Source organism: Taudactylus pleione, unplaced genomic scaffold, assembly GCF_031769625.1.
Source record: "Taudactylus pleione unplaced genomic scaffold, aTauple2 ptg000018l, whole genome shotgun sequence".
Classification (NCBI taxonomy): domain Eukaryota; kingdom Metazoa; phylum Chordata; class Amphibia; order Anura; family Myobatrachidae; genus Taudactylus; species Taudactylus pleione.
Genome location: NW_028284420.1, coordinates 10,313,962 through 10,338,181, shown reverse-complemented (window position 1 = coordinate 10,338,181; position 24,220 = coordinate 10,313,962). Strand labels below are relative to the sequence as shown.

General features: G+C 43.0%; 1 protein-coding gene and 1 pseudogene across 1 annotated transcript in view; both read right to left on the bottom strand.

Annotated features, from left to right (window-relative positions):
- Positions 1–24,220, bottom strand: part of EDN3 (endothelin 3) — a 160,743-nt gene that overhangs the window by 104,145 nt on the left and 32,378 nt on the right. The window lies entirely within an intron of this gene.
- LOC148540665 (uncharacterized) overlaps positions 1–24,220 on the bottom strand; it is a 122,832-nt pseudogene that overhangs the window by 77,061 nt on the left and 21,551 nt on the right.

Here is a 24,220-nt window from a genome sequence, read left to right as displayed (position 1 = left end):
GGCCCCACTGACATCACTAGTGATGTCAGTGGGAGTGATTTTGGCTCTGATAGAGCCAAAATCACTCCTGGCCTTGCGGTTGAGAAACTCAACCGCAGGCTTCTGCTCGCAGTGGCGATGGTCGCGATGGTCAAGGGCCGGCCTTGTGGCTTTTTAGAGCGGCCTCCTGGCCGCTCGCATAGCTGTGGGTTACACCCACAGCTATAGCGAGCGGCCAGGAAGATGGTCGCGATGGTCAAGACCATCGCGACCATCGGGCTTCCGACGAGACCCTTGTGGTAGGGTCTCGTTGCCGCAAGCTCTAGAGTGCTTTCGGCTCTATCAGAGCTGAAAGCACTCCCACTGACATCACTTTTCCATGGGAACGCCTCCGTCTGGGCAGCCACGCCCCCGGCCCGCCCACCAAAGAGGGTGTGCTGTCACTCAACATCGACAGCACACCCCCTTTGGTACGAGACCCGGAGCAACGGTTTGCCAGTCGCTATCTGGGTCTTGTGCATACGACGACGCTATCTGGGTCTTGCGCACGACGGAGCCGGCTCTGTCGTGCGCATGCGCACTGGGCCACCATCGACCCGCTTGCGAGCGCACAGCGCTCGCGAGCGGGTCTGAATCAGGCCCTTAGTGAACAGAACAAAACACATTTAACTAGGGATAGCCATCAACGATTAGAAATCATTGATGGTCGTCACCCGATGTCAAAAGGTTTTACCATCGATGGCAGATAACCAGATCAATGGTAGCCATGGGCCCATGTTTCCTCCCCCCTTACACAGTGCAGCACTGTATTTAAGTGCTGGAGCTGGGGGAGGTGCAAGGCTGCTGACTGACAGCGGAGTCTGCCAGTCAGCTATAGAGTGAGGTGGGCCATCAGCATCCGGGCACACTGTAAATGTGTGGCACATAGTGTATCGAGGATTTTTTTTATGCCGATGGCCGGCCTCACTCTATAGCTGACTGACAGGCTCAGCTCCAGCACTTGCACACAGTGTTCCGGGATGCCGACCTAGACACCTCCCAATGGTACCGCGTCATAAGTTGAAAGCTGCCCGACCACTGCGCATGCACAAAAGGAAACTGCCCAGCTTAACAGGCACGTGCGCAAATCTCCGATGGTCTACACCATCAATGGTATATAGCCGCTTAGTTTGACACCATCGATGGTTCATGCCGCCATCACTATTAATGGCAACCACCCCGATGGCCATTCCTATATTTAATTATCAAAATGTCCAGAATGGATATATGTAGTTGTAGCGTCACTTACAAATACACACAAATATTTAAATCAGAAAGGAGAGAATATTTCCTTCTCAAAAGTCACATAACTTCAGTGTTTGTTTTTTATATTAAAATGTTAATTTACAAATCTCAAAAAGCATTTCATTACACAGTCCTGTACTAAAAAAAAATAATGTATTAAACAGAATACCTAAACACTGGCAGATATATTGGCCGATCAATTGATCGGCCAATATATACTGTGCCAGTCAGTCAGTGTGTACCAGTGATATGTTTAACAACGTTTTTCACAGACATATCGTGCCGGCTGTGCTGCACAGCCGATGGCAGATATATATGTCCAGCATGCTGTAAATACGGGGCGGTCAGATGATGGTTGTTCAGTGTGCATGAACAACCATCATCTGCAGATATATCTTTTAGGTGTGTACCCAGCTTAACATCTATAGAGTGAGCACTTTATCTGGACACGCTATTAAATGGTGACCAAACTAAAATATCAAAGGGAAGTTGTGAACTTGCATACATTGTCAGATAAAATGTCTGTCAGATTGATAGACATTATCGGACAGACTGAAACCCAGCAGATATTGTGGCCATACAATGTGAGGGAATGGGATTTAGATACCGGTGGCTGTTTAGCCGCCGGTTCAAATCCCAACAGCGGGTGCCCAACAGGATGAAGATCCACTGGGGCAGGTAAGTACCCTAACCCTACCCTGTCCCCCCTAACCCTCCCTTAGTGGTGCCTAACCTTAACCTCCCCCCTAGTGCCTAACCGTGACCTCCCCCGGGTGTGCCTAATCCTAACCCCCTTTTACCGCTCCCTAACCCTCCCTGGGGGGGACTAACCCTAATCTCTCTCTGGGGGTGCCTAACCCTAACCCTCCCCCCTGGGGTTGCCTAACCCTAATCTCCCCCCCAAAACCTAACCACGCTAGACTCCCTAATACTAACCCTCCCCCCCACGGATAAAGCTAAGGGCACCCCAGACTTACCTTCGTTCGGGCTGGCGTCCTCAGCATTCCGGCATTGGGATTAACATAGGCGTCGGGACTCCTATGTCGGGATTGAGACCAGCAGCCGCAAACTACATCCCCAATGTGAGATATTTCACGGTGTATATGGCCACAACAACTGCTTTCCTCCCCTGTGGAGGAGATATTTCCCCCTTCCTCCCCAGAGAAGGCACATGGGAAATGTTAGGCGGTCGGGCTCAACTGCGCATACACTGCCAGATGCGGCTGACCAATTATCGGATCAGTCGGGCATGTTGGAAGATTTTTCATGCCCGACAGTTCAATAATCGCTGATCAGTCGTGGCCATACATTATGCAGCTATCAGGCTGATCCACCAATAATCTGCAGATTGGGATGATAACTGTATAATGTATCCCCAGTTTAACTCATCTCTAAGCCCCAAATCCAGCAGAGCCTAAGGATCCAGTGTAACCCCAGGATGACCTAACATCTCAGGGAGAACATCTACTTTTCTAAATTTTGACATATGTGGATTCCTTCCTAGAGCTCATTTGTCAAAAGTAGGACACTTGTTTGCATGATGCTAAATCATTTATGTATATACACATTTAGAATAATGTCTATGAGGACTTTGATAGGTCTTTAGTCCCTTACTTCTATTTGCCAAATGCTGCGTGTATCTTTTTGTCCATCTACCACAGTGAAGTGATGGTGGTGATGTGAGGATATACAGTTATTTATACATCTTATCAATTGGATTTTTTAAATATATTCATTGTAAATGCATTAGTTATAACAATAGTCCCAGCACTACTACTTCGACTCAATCATCATGTGCTCATTCCCTGATGAAGCTGTCCTCCTTGTGCTCCTGTTTGACCCAGCTTATATTTGCGTATTCTGCCTGTTATTCTCTTGACAATAGATTCAACTTGGGCATTTAATTACACCACATAGATTGCAATATTATCTAGAATAAGCTTTAGGAAATTGTGTAATAAATAAAAACAAAGTGTACCAAACCCAAACCTGTTTCTGTGAAATTACGTTATCACCGAACACCTCGACAAGTTGGCAATGAATTTCAGCTGCTGATGTTCCCTTCAGACGCAGAAATCTGATCACACTACGCACCTCAGTGTTTGACAATGTATCCACCGGCCCAACCATGTTACGACTGTATGGGCGGTATTCAATTGTTATAGCGCGCCCGATCTCCCATCTAAAGTGATGGGAAATTAAGGGGCGCTATTCAATTGTTGCTGTTTTTCGTGCTGATCGCGCCCAAAGTGGTCAGGTTTAGCAGTGTAAAGTGGCTACCACCGACCAAAGTGCTGGACACGATCACGAAAGGTGCTATTTGGGCGCCCAAACAGGTCACTTTTCACCCATCTCAGCTCGCACCTCCCTGGGGCTGCGAGCTGAAATAGCGCGCTGGCAGTTGATCGCACCCGATGGGAGCAACAATTGAATAGCCCCTATCGGGTGCGTAAAGGGGCGAAACAATTGAATACCGCCCTATGACTGATATGAGGCAGTGTCTAATGACCGTGAGGGGAAATAGTGGTCTACCTGGTGGGTAATTAAAATAAAATAAAGAACATTACACACAAAAGAGGTCTTGTTACCTTACTTATTGAACCACCCATGTATATAGTGCACAGCAAAAACGAGCCCTTCAGCCATCAAGATCACCTGCCTTCTCCCTATGATAAATAGGCCGATTGAACCTGTACAGCCTAATGGAATAAATAAGTATTGCAAATTTGTGATTACTATCAGACTGAAAAGGTTCAATTTAGATCTTGCTTCCAAAATAACATTTATGAACTAAATATGTGATTGTTTGCTGCTGTTATTACATCCACTATACAAAGGGTTACTTTAATTGATACATTTTCTGATTTTTATAACAATTCAATTGTTTTAAAAAATTCTCTATAAAAGACATAGGGCCTGATTCAGAGCAGCTCGCAAAAAGCGAGCGCTCGCTCTGAATCAGGGCGGCCGCTTTGTTTTAAATAACCTGGCCTCCTGGCCGCTCGCTAAGCTGTGGGTGACCACCCACAGCTTTAGCGAATGGCCAGGTGATGGTCGCGATGGTCGTGGGCTTGCGACGAGACCCTTGTGGTAGGGTCTCATCTGCCGCAAGCCCCAGTGAGCTTCCAGCTCTAATAGACTCGCAAATTTTCTTTAGCATGCGACCTTGGAGAAGGGCATGAAAAAGTTGGGAAAACATCCTGGACCTCAAAAAAATTCCAACTTTGTTTGCAGACTCAAATAGTGTCAAATGGCTGATTTGTGCATTTTGTTTTTGTTTTTTTATTAGAAAAAATGCTAAAAAGCAAAGTCCTATCGTTTAATCTCAAACAAATACAATGAAAATAGAAAAAAAAAAGTGATTGTGTTAATGTGAGGCTATTATTTTTCTAAACTAATGACAAATTTGATTTGGGGGTAATTTTAGGCCTTTTTTTTTTTTCTTTAAAAACACCCAAAAATTACAATTATTTAGAGAGTCCTTTGCGAGTTTTAAAAAATTCCAGAAGGAACAGATTACTGTAGTGAAGCTTATTTTGGTGTATATTTTCTACCAATGAAGTATTTAACACTTGGACACCAGAAAGAAAAAAATTGTGGTATAGAAACAGTTAACGTACTTGAATACATGTAAATGTTCCGTGTGTCACACAAAATTTAGATTGTATTTTTTTTGTGCACAGCGCCTGAGGGTGTGAGATGGTAGGGAAAATCTTTAAGGTAAAAACGTCTGGACACAGAGAATCACCCCAAGGGGTTCTGCACTGTGTCCAGACATTTTTACCTTAAAGAATTTCCCTACCATCTCACACCCTCAGGGGGTGTACACAAAAAAATTACAATCTCAATTTTCCTCCAGAAACAAAATGCCAGTTTGCAATTGGATTGCAACTGCACTTCGCAGTGCGTGTTTGTCGTGAAAACGGCTCACACAACTCGTACCTAAGTGGATTGACCCCTTACAGTGAGGTGTAGTTTAATTATTTAGGTTTGCAACACTTAGGCTGAATATATAATGATGTAGTAAGCAAAGTGGCTTTGGAACATCCCTCTTCTCTGCTCTCACACCCTCATCTTCCTCGGCCATCATGTGACAACCAAAGTAGTATCTCACTCAGATCAGGCCACAGTCTTTGGGAAAGAAGCAGAAAATAATTCTCTCATGTGCTAAACAGTGGTTCCCACACTTACTTGAATCACGGTGCCCTAGAGTATCATGGCACCACCTTGGTGGTGGACAGGGCTGTACTACTTTTTGTAGATATGTTATATGACTGGCATCCATCAGCACTTGCCTATCACATTAACCATTAATAAATTAATTAGGTCCCGGAAAGCCAACCCATGGCACCCTTGCAAGCGCACCACGGCACCCAGTTTGGGAACGACTGTGCTAAAACAAATGTTTCTACTATGCAGCTCTTAAAAGGACATTCATCTACATATTCTTAGCTCATATTACTCTTCTCCAAATTTCCTAGCCACATGGGACCAGTGGTTGCTATATTGCCTTTGTTCAATACAAACAATAACCACTAAACTGCCAACTATTTCTTTTTCCAAAATTACTGTTATTACGTAAAACTATAGGTTACTCAAAATTGTTGATTTTTTTATTTTATTTAATGTCAAGACAACTGGGTAGGGGTATTACCCCCCCCCCTCCCTGGAGCCACTAACATCTCCACCTACTGCAGAAGAGGGCAGAGGAGCATGTCTCATTCCCCATGCTACAGCCTACCTCTGCACAAGCACAGAGAGGGGCTGAAGTGCCCCATTTTCCACTTTGTATGTGTCATCGCAAAGCATTCTATTGCGCAAAATCAGCATTTTATGTCGGCAGTCAGAGGCAGCTATAGTACATCACTGCCGAGAGGCTGGACAAGGAGGAAATACCCCATAAGGGTACACAGGAAAATGCATGATGCTGAGCTACTGTACAGTACATATGGGTGATGTGTGCACTGTACATTGTGCTGTGACATGCAATGTCACATTTTATTTACTTGAATTGACCCCAAAAATTTAATTCAGGGCAAAAAAGGAACAATATTTATGGGGAAACTGCCTCTGTGAATGGTTAATACAATGCCTTGCAAACAGTATTCACCCCCCTTTGCATTTTTCATGTTTTGTTGCCTCACAACCTGGAATTAAAATGGATTGTTTGAAGGTGTGCATCATTGCATCATTCACAGAACATGCCTACAATTGTGAAGTTGTGGTTTTTTTATATTGTGAATCAAACAACTTTTAGGACAACATAACAGAAAACTTCAGCGTGCATAACTATTCACCCCCATAAAGTCAGTAATTTGTCGAGCCACCTTTTGCGGCAATTGGAGCTGCAAGTCGCTTTGGATAAGTCTCTATGAGCTTGCCACATCTTGCCCCTGGGATTTTTGCCCATTCCTCCAGCTCCAGCTCCTTCATGTTGGATGGTTTCCGCTTGTGAACAGCAATCTTCAAGTCTGACCACAGATTCTCAATTGGATTGAGATCTGGGCTTTGACTAAGTCATTCCAACATATTTAAATGTTTTCCATTAAACCACTCGAGTGTTGCTTTAGCAGTATGCTTCGGGTCATTGTCCTGCTGGAAGGTGAACCTCCGTCCCAATCTCAAATCACAGGCAGACTGAAACAGGTTTTGCTCAAGAATTTTAATTAAATTGTATTTAGATTGTATTTAGCACCATCCATCTTTCCCTCGACTCGAATCAGTTTCCCAGTCCCTGCTGCTGAAAAACAGCCCCACAGCATGATGCTGCCACCACCATGTTTCACTGTGGGGATGGTGTTCTTGGGGTGATGGGATGTGTTGGGTTTGCGCCAGACATAGGGTTTTCCTTGGTAGCCGAAAAGTAAAATTTTAGTCTCATCCGACCAGAGCACCTTCCTACATACATTTGGGGAGTCACCCACATGCCTTTTGGCAAACTCAAATCAAGTCTTCTTATTTTTATCACTAAGTAATGGATTTTTTTCTGCCCACTCTTCCATAAAGCCCAACTCTCTGGAGTGTACGACTTTATTGTGGTCACATGCACAGATACACCAGTCTACTGTGGAACTCTGCAGCTCCTTCAGGGTTACCTTTGGTCTCTGTGCTGCCTCTCTGATTAATGCCCTCCTTGCCCGGTCTGTGAGGTTTGGTGGGTGGCCTCTCTTGGCAGGTTTGTTGTGGTACCATCTTCTTTCCATTTGATGATGATGGATTTGATGGTGCTCCAGCGGATCAGCAAAGATTTGGATTTTTATTTATAACCCAACCCAGAATTGTACTCAACAACATTGTCCCTGACTTGTTTGGAAAGCTCCTTGGTCTTCATGGTTTGATGCCTCTTGCTTAGTGGTGTTGCAGCCTCTGGGGCCTTTCAGAAAAGGTGTGTTTATACTGACAGATCATGTGACACTTAGATTTCACACAGGTGGACTTCATTTCACGAATTATGTGACTTCTGAAGGTAATTGGTTGCTCAGAACTTTTGAGGGGCTTCATAGCAAAGGGGTTGATTACATATGCACATGCCAATTTTCAGAATTTTATTTATAAAGATTTTTTTATATTTTTCACATTTCACTTCACCAAATTAGACTATTTTGTGCAGATCCATCACATAAAATTCAGATAAAAATTAAATAAATAAATTACAGGTTGTAATGTAACAAAAAATGTAAAAAGCCAAGGGGTGTGAATACTGTTGCAAGGCACTGTATATCACGCTACCTGTTAAATTGTACTGTATTCGGAGTATGTTGTAGAAGGAGTTATATGATCTCAAAGTTATCTAATAATTATTTATTCATAGGTTCATGATAATGTAAAGTATGATTGTCTTTTCGAATAATACATTCTAGTTAAGTTAATGACCAAACTGTGTTCCTATACCGATTGATATGTAATAATAGGTTATTTAACAGATTTAAAAAAAGAGATTTGATATCTGGGTGGCTTGAGCTTGCTGATTAGTGTCACAGACTTTTCATATGGATGTAATTACGCAGCAGCAGGAACACCCTGTCTATGTATAGCACAAATAGAGGTGCCATGTATTCCACGTGACTTAATATAGTGGGAAATCCACTACTTCTTTTATACCCCAATAATTAATGATCGCATTAATTAGTCTGTCCTACTGCAGCACACATACACACACACACACCATAAAAAAAGCCTATGTGGAATTGCATGTTTAAAGAAATGAAACAATTGCTGTTCAAATAAAATGTAATTAAAACATATAGAGATACATATGGCTGTGTATATTTTGCAGTCTGGATTGATTAGTGTCTAATCAGACTGAATAAATAAATAGAGAATCATGAAAATGACTGATGCATTATTTTATTACAGATCTGTGAATAGAGTGTTCTTTTAATGACAATTATTTCTCAAAATCTGTCATTTCCGCAACATAGTTAACTGACATGTCTTTCAAACACACTAAATTCCACTTGAAACTACTACTTGATACACCAGACAGACTCTAAACATAGGCCTGGGAACGGACACTAAACATTAATCTAAAATGAGCAGTAATGAAAGATTTAACTTAATACACACACAGATTTCAGTCTAGGGGGTAAATTTACTAAGAATCGAGTTTGGTCTAGATGACAATCTCGGGTGAGTTTAGGCATGTTTTTCATCTCTCAAATTTACTAAAGACAAACTGTGGTGAGTTTGGGAGAGATTTCTGTCTTCTCACTCGTAAAACTCGGGTGAGATCGCAAACTCGAAACAACTCACCATCGGGCAAACTCGGAAGTACTTTTCATGAAAAAGATGCAACTCGGGAATTTACCAAGAATCGAGATTACAATCTCAGGTGAGATTGGAGCAAACTCACAGAGAAATTGAAGTTTCAAATACTCCACCTACTGAGCTGCGACTTTTGCAGACACATACACAGATCATTGTGGTGTGTGTACTGTGTTTTTTAACTATTTAATTTACAGTGGGGGTACGGGTTCCATCCGCCTGCTGGCACTTGTAGTTCCACAAGTGCCAAAGGACAGGCATGCTGGCACCTGTAGTTCCACTGTAAATTACAATAGTTTAGAACTATATACCACATTATTACCTGCGTACCCACCGCTCCAGGGGTGCGTCGAAGAGCCCAGGCTTCAGCCTAAGCCTGGGGTTTTGGGAGAGGGGGAAACCCTTCTTGGGGGGTCCCCACCTCCCCTGAGATCCCCAGCTTTGGCTGTCCGACTTTGTGTTAATGCTTTGGCCCTGGGGACCCAGTGATAGGGTCTCCAGGCTGTGGCATTACACCCCGGTCGGTTTGGGTATGGTGCTGGTTTTAAATATAGGGGGACCCCTACACATTTTTTTCCCCCTATATTTAAAACCAGAACTGACTCTGCAGCCAGGTGCTAGTTATTACATTTCAGGGGAACCCTTCTAGTTTTGTTCCCCGTAATTTTAGGAACCAGGACTGGCTGAGCAGTCCGGGGCTGTTTATGCTTTTTGGGGGGTGGACCCTACGTCATTTTCTTTTTAATATTTAACCCTTGTTTAACAGGTAGATCACACGAGCAACCTTCACATATCTCACTGATATGTGCAGGCTACTTGCTCTGTAGAGTTTTGCAGAGAGAAAACACTGCAATCTCGGGTGAGTAAACTCATCTAAAACTTGCTATTCGGGGGAGAAATCTCGATCTGCTTTACCATCGGCCAACTCACTTTCAGCTAAACTCACTTCTTAGTAAATTTGCGAGTTTAAAAACGGGAAAAATCACCTGAGTTTCGGCGAGGCAAATCGAGTTTAAAAAAAAAAAATAACTATCAGACCCGATTCTTAGTAAATTTACATCTAGCTATTATGAAAAACTTCTAAACATCAGAATCGCAATAAGGAGCAGCTTTCTAATGTATTTTTAATTACTTTAAAGAATAAAAACTACAGCAGATAACAAATTATACTAAAATCAATTAATGTTCTAAATGACAAACTATGGTTAAGCATTACAAAGTGCATCTGTTCCCTACACAGAAAAGGAAATTGCAAAAATAAAGTAAGGGCAGGCAGCAATCCAGAGAATGGTCAGGGCAAGCAGCTAACCAGATACTCAGAAAAGCAAAGATTAGGACAGGCCACAATCCAAGGAGTCATGCAAAGGTCAAAACTGGCACCAATCCCAAAACAAATAATTATTTGCCAAATAGTAGTAGCAGCAGGAACTATTACTAACATGAATAAGGATATACACAGCTGTCTCTACTGCAAAAATGCAGACAGTTCATAATACAACTCCCTAGGAGTCTAAACCCCTCCCCCCTGTAGCCACAAATCACACACAAAAAAAACCCCAAAAAACCACAGGACAATTCTAAAACAGGATATCCTTCTTTGGAAACAATCATGGAAGAGTCTAACCATAAGTAACTACTAAACAAAAAATAAATTCCCAGAATATCGAGTGTAGTAAAAATGGATCATATTAGAGAATTGTGCAAAATAAATACAAATAATCTCAGCATCTTTTACATCATCACTGGTGCAGATAGTTTATGGACATCTGTATTATGAATAAATGCTTACCTAAAAAAGCTCAAGGGTAGTTTAGTTCAATTAACAGTTGGGGGGTCCAACAGAATTTCCCTTTAAAGATGTTCTTACTGTATTGTTTCCCCACCCCCCCTCGCCATCATCAGCTCCACTCCTTCCTTGTTGCAGGGATCCCTGCTGTTTTATGATGTATACAGAGATACGGAATGTGCTGCTGATAGGGGGTGGCAGATAATTACTTCACTATTATTAGGGACAATGGAGAGCCAAAAGGAGCAGGATTTTAGAATGTTTAAGTCATACTACTAGCATGGGTCACAATCACAGTACAGTCCAAAAATCAATATCCAACCAGAAAAGAAAGTTGCCTGATATATCAGCTGTTTAATTGAACGGCCAGTGTGTACAGACATTCACAGACATATCGCTTCAGCTGTGCAGCACAGCCGAAGGTAGACATATTTGCATGTCGTGCTGTGTGAACGGTCAGTCAACACACATGTACACTTGCTGCAGAGGCTGCGGGGAGGGGGGGGGCGACACGCAGCCATCATCTGCAGATATACCTGCAAATCAGTCGATGTGCAGATATATCTTTTAGGTGTGTACCCACCTTAGGCAGACAGAGTGAGTAAAATAAAAAAGTAAGGGATTTAATTACACTTTCCTGTTCCACAGCCACGTGAGTTGGCAATTATGTACTAATGAGTCTGAAATCCAACCAGTTTTATTATGTCTTGCTGCAACGGTGGCAATAAAACAAAGATATGTGAAAATAAAATGATCCCTCGAGCACATGAGCACTCTTATAAAATAATTTATGCATGTTGAAATGTTAAAAGATTTCAATAAATGTTATAGACTGGATGGATATATATATCCCCCTTGGGCTCATTGCCTAGGTGTCATGCTTGACTCAGAAAGGTCCTTTGATCCCCACATCTGTTCTGTTACATAGGTGCAAAAAGCATATCTAAAATATAAAACACTGCAATAAGTTGAATTCAGGCATTAAGTGTACCGATCCAGAGTCAGATGCAATGGTGATGTCGGAAGCAGTAGAGCAGTGGTTCCCAAACTGTGTGCCGTGGCACCCTAGGGTGCCTCAGGGCACTTGCACGGGTGCCTCAGTTTGGTGGTCCAGTTACAAATACAATGATATTTAGTCGGTCAGTGTGATTGGCAGCCATTAGCATTGGTTTTACCTATCAAAAAATACTGTATGTAGCGAAAAAGAAGCAGAGCCCTGTCAACCACCACATAACTGAACCTATGGGTGACATATAACCGTTTACTACAATATGACAGTTTATTTCATTTAGTTTTTGCTGAATTTCTCAATAAGAAACTTTTGGCCCAGGGGTGCCGTGGAAAAAATGCTGATACTTTAGGGCGCCGTGATTCGGAAAAGTTTGGGAACCGCTGAAGTAGAGAAATGTTTTTTGTGAGAGCGTGAGTCCGGATTTTGTTCAGACACTTGCGGTACAGATTAAGACACACTGTATTAGAAATGTACTAGAAATCTAAGGGGTGTTCCTGGGCGGTGACTGGGAGGTACTGTAACAGGGGGGTGGCCTATCAGACGTACGGAGATGTTGTGTCTTATGGGTGTGTTGCAGGCGGGTCACTGATAGTAGCTTTATGGTGTAAGTTTTCGATGGTGCGTCTAAAGACACAATAAGCAGTATTTCAGCATCCGAAGACGCTCAAAGTGGGTGTCTCAGCCTCAGGCCTTGCACATTGTATTTGTTCTATTAATATTCTGCCAGTGGTAGACCTATTTTGACTGCTATGTGTTTATGTATGAAGCATCTTCTTCTATGTATGGATCGTTGTTACTTGTGTAATGATTTGGATTGTTATGTCTATTTTTGTTTGTTCTGTCAAACTAATAAAAATGACTAAAAAAAAAAAGAAAAAGAAAAAAAGCCAATACCAAAGCTGCACCAATACACATCTCTTCTAAAGTCTCAAGTACCTCATAACGCTACCCCTCCGATCTGTCTTCTCTCCACACTCACCACCTGCTTCCATTCCTGATTACATAACTTTTTCCAGGCTGCAATCACTCCTGTAACTTCCAAATCTTCAAATGTTTCCAAAAAAGACAAAACAACAACTCACCTCTTCAGGGAAGCGTACCAGTGTTACCCTACCTGGGCTCTGCCATCTAATTATTACCTTCTTTACACAGTTCAGTCAAAACACGCATTTATTCTCCTTATATAATTAGACAGGCAATGGACCCCCAAACCAACTACACTATTCTGTATAAGCCCTTTAATGCAATTTTTCTCATAGCAATCTGGATTTACCAATGTGCAATACGTGGCACTTAGGGGTCTCACCATCACTAAATTTATACAAAAGCAGGTGAAAATTAACAGTCTCACCTACTTTTGTATTATGTGTCAGGGCCATTCACTATAAAAGGTTAATGCAGGAGGTGATCTGAACAGATCTGGCCTGCTGTTCCCAGACAATAGTATGGGCACCTAAACTCATCAAGCTCCAAAAATACAACGGTTAGGATCTGCAGTTACTGCCTCTCTGTGTGTACAGCATCAGGTGCACACTGATTGATTCTCCAGTCTGAACATAGCCCAGGTGCTCACTAATCTTTCATTATGGATACTTGCTCTGATTGGGCCTTGTTTCTGTAAATTCTAGCCAGCCCTGCACTCCTTGCCGGTTTAGAGAGTTTTTTTTCGTACTTCCGGTTCCCAGTCTCCTGCGTGTCAGTCGAGCTCCTGAGTCTGTCTAAATGTGTTTCGTGTTTGTGCCGTTTACTCCATCCAGGCAGCTACACTTACATCTCCTCCACGCGTGTGGCTTGTACCATTTGGGCAGCACGGAGCGCTACCTACCCCAGAAGCATCCGTCACCATCCAGTGCCAGTACCATCCCGGCGGCACTGGTAGCTACTCTGCATTCCAGGTGCACAATCTAGCACACCATCGCCAGTGTCATCCCGGCGACACTGGTAGCAACTCTGCATTCCAGGGGCACAAATCAACACACCGTCGCCAGTGTCATCTCAGCGGCGCTGGTAGTAGCTCTGCGTTCCAGGTGCACAATCTAGCACACCATCGCCAGTGTCATCCCAGTGACACTGGTAGCAGCTCTGCGTTCCAGGTGCACAATCTAGCACACCATCGCCAGTGTCATCCCGGCGACACTGGTAGCAACTCTGCGTTCCAGGTGCGCTGTTAAGCACACAGTCGCCAGTGTCATCTCGGCGGCACTGGAAACAGCTCCATGTTCTTGTTGCATACCTCACCTGAGTCTCATCAGCCCAAAGACTGCACCAGTCCTGGGGCCCCAGGTCACAATCAGTCCTCAAGGTTACTGCCACAGCCCAAAGGCTGCTACACACCATTAGTCAATTGGCCACGACTATAAAGGCCACAATCAGCCCCCCAAGGCTGGTCCAACAGCCCAAAGGCTGCTTCACATCACCAGTCCCTTGGCCATGACTATAAAGGCCACAACCAGCCCTCGAGGCTGCTCCTACAGCCCACAGGCTGCATCTCACCTCCAGGCCTCTGGCCACAATGAGCCAAAGCTCGCAAGCCCCCAAGGCTGCCTCCCAAAGCCCCAAAAACCTCTACCACCTCCATAAGCCTCGTGGCCACAATTAGTCCGTGCAAGATCTACCCTCAAGACTGGAACTATTTCTGACCAGACTACATTCAGTTTTTAACAACAACAGTTTCGGGGCTTAACTGGGGGAACCTTTGCCATCTTCAGATGGCATTTATACCCGCGCCATGCTCCTGCCCTATAGGAAGGGATCCATTCAGATCTCTCTGCCGCTGCCCAGCTCCTTCTGCTGGATGCCAGGTTTTGTGCGGCTGCATGAACCCCAGTTAAAGATTAGAAACTAAAGTAGGGACCTCATACCTTTGTTAAAAGCCAGTCATTGTGCTTGTTAAATAAAAAAAATAAAACAAGAAACACACACACACACACACACACACGTTAATATTTAAAAACAAAAATGATTTTATTTATATATATATATATATATATATATATATATACACATATACATATATATACATATACATACATACACACACACACATATTCACACATACATACATACATACATACATACATAGAGTCTCCCATATCCAAAATGCTTGGGACCAAGGGTATTTTGAATATAGGAATATTCCGTATTTTGGAATAATTGCATACCATATTGAAATGTCTTAGGAATAGGGCCCAAATCTAAACACAGAATGCATTTATGATTCATATACTCCTTATACACACAGCCTGAAGGAAATTTTATACAATATTTACAATAATTTTGTGGCTCAAACAAAGTTTCTGTAGATACATGAAATTCATTTATATGTCATATACACCTTATACACACAGCCTATAGGTAATTTTATACTTTATTTTTAATAATTTTGTCCCTTAAACAAAGTTTGTGTACATTGAGCAATCAAAAATCAAAGGTTTAAATATCTCAGACATGCTAAGAATATTCGAATATGGGAGACTCAACGTGTGTGTGTGTATATATATATATAATTATAGCAAGGGAGCTGCACACACTCACTCACTGGTGTAAATTTTGGGTGCACGATAAAAAAAATATAATTATAGATCAACAATCCACTTAGAGCAAACCTGTGACCAGGTTACCCCATACGTACAAAAATCAGCACTCCATTAGAAAATCCAAAAGAAAGTCACTTTTACTGTTTCATCAAGTAAGCAGTCATGAGCTTGCGAAACAATACATATGTAGCAAAGCTATACTTATCAGCAGTCTGCTGGTTGCGGAGAGAGACATATAACAGACATAATCCAGGTCTCAACAGCTGTTTTGGTGCGTCAGCACCTTTGTCAAGAGACTGTCACACATACCATTGCAAAAACTCGACTGAAATACCCCTTTAATGAGCAATACTGACCTCACCTGTGTGAGCACCTGCAAGCCATCACCGCTGGGCACCACGAGGCTCCCAATTACCCACCGGCACACACAGAATGGAGCATCGCGCCGCGCCGGAAGTTCAGCCAGCAAGCGGAACCAAGCTGCCAATCTCCGTGGCCGGGGAAGAAAAAAAAGAGCCACATGTGCCGGAAGTGACGCCGCGCACAATGTAAACAATAACAAACTGTCATTATACATAGGATGCTAATAATGAGCATCAACGGTAAGTGAAAGTTCACATCTAAAACATATAACAATACACACAGTACAAAAATACAAAAATAGATCCATCGTTAATACTTAAGATTATGCATGCAAATGTTGCCAAATCAAAATCAAATGCATTTTGAATCACAATAGAGACAGAGACATGCAGCCCAATACTCAATCACAGAAAAAAATGAAAAGACAAATTCCTCATTTAGTCCCAACGGTGACATTGTCCGTAATTTATGAATCCACTGCCCCTCTCTCTGCAGTAATAGACACAAGCTATCACCTCCTCTCCTCAAAGGGGGAACACAGTAAATGGGCATAAAGAAAAAATCTTTCATGGTGTGTCCATGTTGCACCCAATGTCTAGCAACAGGCGGAGTGCTTGATTCAACCAACTGATAGGCTTTTTTTAACTGAAGACCTATGCATGGCAATTCTCTCTTTCAGCATCGTAATGGTCTTGCTCACGTATAACAGTTTGCAGGGGCACTTGATCACGTATATTACGTATTTGGTCTCGCAATTCATGCGATGACGCAGCCGGTAGATCGTACCCATAGTAGGATGTATGAAACTGTAGCACAATAACATATGTCAACAGTTAACACATCCTGGACACCGAAAGGCTCCTGCTTGTGAATTTAGCCAGCACCTGTTCTGTGAGACCTTAGGACTTATGTCTGAATGGCTAATCATTTCTTTAAGATTGTGACTGCATTTATAGCAGAACAGAGGAGTGCTCCTGCATTTGTGCCCCAGCACTGGATCAGTGGCTAGAATGTGCCAATGTTTCAAAATATTTTTTCGCAAAGTCCCAGACATAATTGAGTAGGTACTGGAAAATACCATCCTCTCCATACTAGATGTAGTGGATTTAGCCTGTAGCAATTGTACCCTATTAAGGGTTAGACATCTCTGGATTGCATCCTGCACCTTTCTTTTGCTATATCCTCTCTCTATGAAGGATTGTCCCATCTCTTCAAGCGCACCAGAAAGTTCACTAGTATCCGAGGTGATGCAAACCACTCTCACCAACTGGGAGAAGGGTAACCCTTTGTTTAGGGGTTGAGGATGAAAGCTGGATGCCAGCAATAGGGCGTTTTTGTCCGTGGGTTTTTTGAAAATCATGGTCGAGAAATTGTCTCGATTGTTGAGATATATATTATATATATATATATATATATATATATATATATATATATAATCAGTACAGTCACTGAAGTATAAAGGGTGGAGGTACAATATCACATCTTTGCATTTCCTACAGTTCTTCTAATGAAGCAGCCCATGAATAACTTAAATGATTCTGAACCTGACCTCTATACTGTCATAGCTGTGATATTTCCCACACCTGGTTTGTCCAATGCTACAGTGCATCTGTGGAGGATCATGAATATCTATACTGTGATCGTTTATTTACATTGTCCCGATTTAAAGATAAGATTAACAGCACCAAGAGGACATCGCTACAAATACCTGTACTTGTAATAAAGTTCATATGTAAGATAAGAAACCAGTAGAAGGGTGAGGGCCCGGATGGTTATTTCATTAATAATAAACAAAGATAAAAAAAAATTCTGCATATCTTTCGAACTCATAAACCCACTTTATCCTACTAGGAATATTTCCCCTAGTATTTAAGCATTTAAGAAATTTAAAAAAAAAACACATGAGTAATGAACTGCGTTCAATCGAAAATACAGACAATGGGTAATATATAAACAATATGTATATTGTAGGAGACCCCACTAATGTCATGTCCTTCAATGTACAGTCAGGTGCATAAATATTGGGACATTGACAGAATTTTCATAGTTTGGCCTCTATTCACCACCACAATGGCTTTGAAATGAAACAAACAAGATGTGCTTTAACTGCAGACTTTCAGATTTAATTTGAGGGTAATTACATCCAAATCAGGTGAATGGTGTAGGAATTACAACGGTTTCTATATGTGCCTCCCACTTTTTAAGGGGCCAAAAGTAATGGGACAAACTAAACAATCCTAAATCTAACTTTCACTTTTTAATACTTTGTTGCAAATCCTTTGCAGGCAATTACAGCCTGAAGTCTGGAACGCATAGACATCACCTGACTCTGGGTTTCATCCCTGGTGGTGCTATTCAATTTTAAATCAGATTGCACAACATACAAATGACATAAATCAATCTATAGTAGTAGTATAGATTGATTTATGTCGTCTTTATGTTGTGCAATCTGATTTAAAATTGAATAGTTAATAATTATGGGCTGAGCGCTTATCGGTGGACTGCATACACACCATGATGGCACTGCGCACACACCAAGGTATAGTGCTGTGGTTTATTTGAGGGAGGGGGCCCCAAACAGGTATTTTGCCTAGGGCCCCATGAGGTCTAAATCTGGCTCTGGGCCAGCAGTACAAGTAAAGTCAGCTTTGACTGCACTTACCTCGCGGCACACTTGATAACCGCTCGAGGCACACTAGTGTGCCACGGCACAGTGGTTCAAAAACACTGGTCTAGGGAATAGCTGACTTTTATCATACATGGTCAAAAAAGAAAATTGCATTTAACACTTGTATTAACCAGTTAACTGCCTAATATTCCAAAAACCCGTTCAGAAATTGTCTTTTTTTTATTATTAACGATTCAGTTAGGTCACGAATATCTATTTAAAAAACCTTTTCCAACACAAATTTATTAAACACAGTATACCATAAAGATTAGCCCGAACAAACAGACAGACGCCTACCAGGAACCGCTTTTTCATTGACTTGCTTCACTAAAATGGTCACTGCTCGGCTCCCTTTTGTCATACATTAATGTTTCATACACCTACATCTTCCAACAAATGCTTTATAGAATAGTGGAAACTGCATCAAAATTCATCCAGTGGTTCTCGAGATTAGCCCGAACACACAGACGCCTTTTATATCTAAAAGTTATTACTCGCATTGTTCTCACATCAGGCATACTTGATGTTTCGGTCAGAAAATGACCGTCCTCAGGACATAACCCACACAAGGGAGAAGAATAACAGAAATATACACCCCAGTGTGACTCACCACTTAATATACCAGTGTCAATCTAGCAAAGAAAACAAAAAAAAAAAAGTAAAAAAGAAAAATAAATCACATGGGACACAGGAAGAGATATCATCCATTACATCACACTGTAAACCTATATTAAGTACATTGGAAGTGTTTAGAGATACATACACATAGGTGCCATCATAACTGCAACAAGAAACCATATGGGGATTCCTACTGTAGCCGAACAATAGAAAACACAACTCACTAGTCATTGAAAACAATGGGCCTGATTCAGTACGGATCGCAACTGCGATCACAGCTGCGATTACGCACGCGGTCTCACTGCGATGATATGCTAATGTCTGCGATCACAATGCAATCTCAGCACAACATAAGGACGCCTACATCCCCTTACTCACATCCGTAAAACTAAGCAAAATAGCGAAACCATCAGTAACATCGAGTACCATCACAGCCTCACGCACACTTGCACGAGACCTGACCTTACTCAGAAACTGTAACCTCAGAGCACGTAGTGAAAGCCCTAGCTGCGTATGGCATCGCAGTGGCTAATTTATGCACGCCCAACGTCGTTCAAACGCACTGGCACGGCTGCGTTTCGCAGACCACCCCCCGTCACCACCACCAAACGGTACTTCCTGTCAATCACTTTGCAATGGGTCTGCGTAGTTACTACGATCGCAGTCCCGATGACAGTGAAGAGTATGCGCACTGCGATGCATATGCATGTGCAGAGCGATACAATCAACCGATTGTGTGTATAATCGCAGTTGCGATGGCTACTGAATCAGACCCAGTGTCAAATTACAGTTTGTGTTCTACTGTGGAACGCAAAACAGGAAGTGTCTGCAGTAAGTTACTTGGGGCTAGGACATCTACGTCAGCCATTTTATTATACATTGAGGGTTAGTGCACTCCAGCATTTGGCGTTAGGGTATATAAATACAAACTGACACGGCCATCGGGGACAGCTCACATCCAGTTTGCATGCCACTATGGAAAAAAAAGACAGGAAGTGTGTGTTCCGGGGTTCCAAACGTCAAGGGCAGTGGCTTTCAAGATCAGTACAAGGCATCTAGAACATCCCTATTTGTTTTTCAAACTTTTTTTCACAGTTATTTTTAATATGTCAGTCCCAGGGGTGCAGGCTATTTTTTTTTAAGCCTGCACCCCTAAACCCCAATTCTGCACTTTTTTTCGCCACCTATTCAATGGTGAAAAATTATCCCCGTTTTTTTTCAAAGACTTTTCGAACCTGCGAAAAGTCTTTGAAATTGAATACGGGGATAATTGAAATCGGCAAAAATGACGTCATCAGCGATAATTTATCGCCGATTCCGAAATTTGCGCCCCAAATTGAATACCCCTGTAAGTCTTCTACAAGCAGGGGCGGCTCAAGCCTAAATTGTTTGGTAAGCGAATATAGATTTTGGCGCCCCTTACATGTATGATAATTGTGCGATTTAAATTTAGCTTAAATATTGGTACCCGTACTCCAGGCACACCTGATAATAATTGTATAGTTTGTAATAATCTACTTCTATATGGAATAGAAATAGATGTATGGTTTTCATTTTCAGAAGATTTCCAATAAGGACAGATGTAGCCTTAGCCATTATGAGTGGCAGACAGGTAAAGCTGAGAAAATGTGAAAATGTAACTTCATGTAAATGACCCAAGAGGTGAGGATAAATGATGTAGGGTCTGGCACTACATTCAGCTCTATAACACATAGCTACAAAAGATGTGAGCCATGGATAAAGGTGGCCAAGGTTCAGGATAATAATGTGACAATACACAAGGTGAATCTTTAGATCAAAAGACCAGTTTATATAAAAAAAAATGTCATGAACAATCATAACAATATGGAAATGTGCAAATTTTGTTTAAAGTTACATAAATTAAGATCGAAATAGCCCCTGTCATATACAAGTAATGCATTAAAAGACCTCTAAAAACAGAAGCTATTCTTATAACTACCGTAGTGGAGATCAACCAGCATTAGAACACAGAACAAAACAATCCTAGCAATTCTGTAGAACTGTTGTATTCCTAGCCAGGCCCCAGAGGTATCCAAAATTTCCAACTTTATTATGAATACATTTTTCAGTGAAAGATATAGAGTAAACACTGGCACTCATAAAGTACTCAACCAATAATGCAATACTTCAAATAAAGTAGTGCCCCTTATGCAGAGCCCCCAGTAATGTCCCTAGTAATGCCCCTTATGCAGAGCCCCCAGAAATGTCCCTAGTAGTGCCCCTTATGCAGAGCCCCCAGTAATGCCCCTTATGCAGAGCCCCCAGTAATGTCCCTAGTAATGCCCCTTATGCAGAGCCCCCAGTAATGTTCCTAGTAGTGCCCCTTATGCAGAGCCCCCAGTAATGTCCCTAGAAGTTCCTAGTGCCCCTTATGCAGAGCATCCAGTAATATCCCCAGTAATGCCCCTTATGCAGAACCCCCAGTAATCTCCCTAGAAGTGCCCCTTATGCAGAACCCCCAGTAATCTCCCTAGAAGTGCCCCTTATACAGAGCCCCCAGTAATGTTCCCTAGAAGTGCCCCTTATGCAGAGACCCCAGTAATCTCCCTAGAAGTGCCCCTTATACAGAGCCCCCCAGTAATGTTCCCTAGAAGTGCCCTTTATGCAGAGACCCCAGTAATGCCCCTTATGCAGAGCCCACAGTGTTATACCAACTTACCAGCCAGCCAGGCAGCCCTGGGCCAGGAGGAATGTGGATAGATACCCTTCCAGAATCCCTGTGACGGCGTTTGGTCAGCCCACAGAACAATACTGATTGCCGAAAGATGGACGCTGGCGCTGCGGGCCTGTGGCGCCAATATAACTACTCTGTCCGAGTCCTCCTAACCAAGCACGGGCCACGGCTCCCGTCCCAGCCTTCACCACCGCGCTCCCGCCGTAGCGCGATGTGCCTACGACCTTGCGGCATGACGTCACATCGCCACGTACAAGTCATCGGACGGCCGCCCTTGCACATGTGTCACACTGACAGTCTGCCCACGGTCAGCCTCTCCTCTGCTGGGTGATGCCTAAGTAAGTAAATTAATTAATAGCATGGTCGTGGCCGCAGCGCCCTTCACCATGTGGCGCCCTACGCGGCCACGTACCTTGCGTAATCATGGAACCGGCCCTGTCTACAAGTGCTGTAGGGCAGGCTTGTTGGGACCTGTAGTCCCACTGTAAAGAACAATATTATTTTTAAATGATTACCACCACCAGGGGTGGGGTGAAGAGCCCTGGGCTTTCAGTACGTACATACAGCGCTTCTATTTCTGCTGGACAAGTGTGTTGCCAAGCCCATGGATGGGGGTGAAGTATGCAGTGTGTGAGTGAATGTGTAATAAAGAGTTAAAATATTCGGTGTCGGTTTTCTTCTTCACAGTAGGGGTACAGTTTCCAGTGGCCTGTTGGCACTTGTGGTTCTACAAGTGCCGCAGGGCAGGCTTGCTGGGACCTGTAGTGCCACTGTGAAGAAAAATATAATTTATATATTTAACCCATTACCCCTGAACCCACAGCCACCAGGGGTTCAGGGAAGAGCTGGTTGATCCGGGAGGGGTGACTCCATTTTATAATGGGTTTCCCACTTTCTGATGATTAACAGCCCTGGGCGGAACCAGTTTGGGGTTGGTGATTGCTTTGGCAGGGGGACCCCACGCTGTGCGTCTTCCTGCTATGGCATTACCACCCCGGCTGGTTCAGTCCGGTGCTGGTTATAGGAAAATAGGAGACACACCACGCCGGTTTTTCCCTTGATTTTCCTCTACCACAACGGGGTAGGTTCAGGGCAGGTTATTCTTTGAAGGAGGAACCCACGCCATTTATTTCTAAATTTGTCATTTTTTATTACACCTATGGCACAAAGGCACAGCACAGATTACACTGAGAAGTCAGCACATGCTCCACATGCTCCTATGACTTATTTGCGAAGTATTATGGGACCGAGCAGTGAGACCTGCAGGAACATCCCTCCCCCCCACCACCACTCTCCGCAGATAAACTGCTCCATCTTGCACCCAATAGGACTGGCATGATGCATAAAGAGGGCAGGTGTGCTCCAGCCAGGAGAACCCCTGAGAGAGGCGCTGTGGCCCTGGGTAGACACACCCCTTAATCCGGCTCTGATTATGTCCCTTTTTTCTCTTCGGCTGGACACTGCTAACAAAAGCTGTAAAAACTCTTTGGGGTAAATTTACTAAAGTAAGAGTTTTTAGAAGTGAGTTTTAAAAGTGATGTTGCCCATAGCAACCAATCAGATTCTAGCTATTATCTTCTAGAAGGTGCTAGTTAAATGTTAAATAGAATCTGACTGGCTGCTATGGGCAACATCACTTTTAAAACGCACTTCTAAAAACTCTCACTTTGGTAAATTTACCCCTTATTCTCTTCCTTTGTATATGCATTTTTTAAATATATGAGCACATTTGTTTTTTTTATCAAGGTTTATGAAGTGTTGCAGTGAAAGCTGCATTTTCATGCATACCCCATGGAAAGGTAATGTAGTAGAACTCACTCCTTCATAAATGAAACAAGGCAACAAACAGTAGATATTCCTTCGAACAACATTTTATCAATAAGTGACATTCCTGGCTCAATTTCCCTAGATATCATAGTAAGTGGCAACAATCGACTATCACAGCTCTGTGCAGGGGCGAATGGCATGCCTTGGCATTCAGCTGCTTTCACTGCACAACATACTTGCCAACTTTTTTTTTTCTTATCTCCTCTCCGGGAGGAGATGCAGCTGGCTTCTTCGGAGGGTGGGTCCAGACTTTCGCGTCATTGGGCACTGCCCAGCCGCTGCAAAATGCTGCAATTTGTCGGTCCGTAGGGAGGGGTGTGGGGCTAAAATTACACAATTGCATCATTCAAGCTCCTTCCCCTCCCTAGGAAACGAGATTCCCAGAGATATCATCTTCCCCATTAGGAATAGCTATCAGCTACCATTGGTGGTTGACCTCGATGATATGAAACCACCAATGGTTTCAACTACAAATGGCCAACCTTGCTTTAATACTGGCCTGGCATCAGACCAATCAGGGATTGGCGGAGGAGCTTCATGGGTCATGCTGGGGGCAGAGCTAGGCTCTATTTCCCGGCACATGGGGTGGGGGGGGGAAATCATTGCTTGACTCTGTGCCACCGATGGTGTTGAACAACTGGATCTCTGCCATCAATGGCAAAACCATTGATGGTCATCACTACTCCCC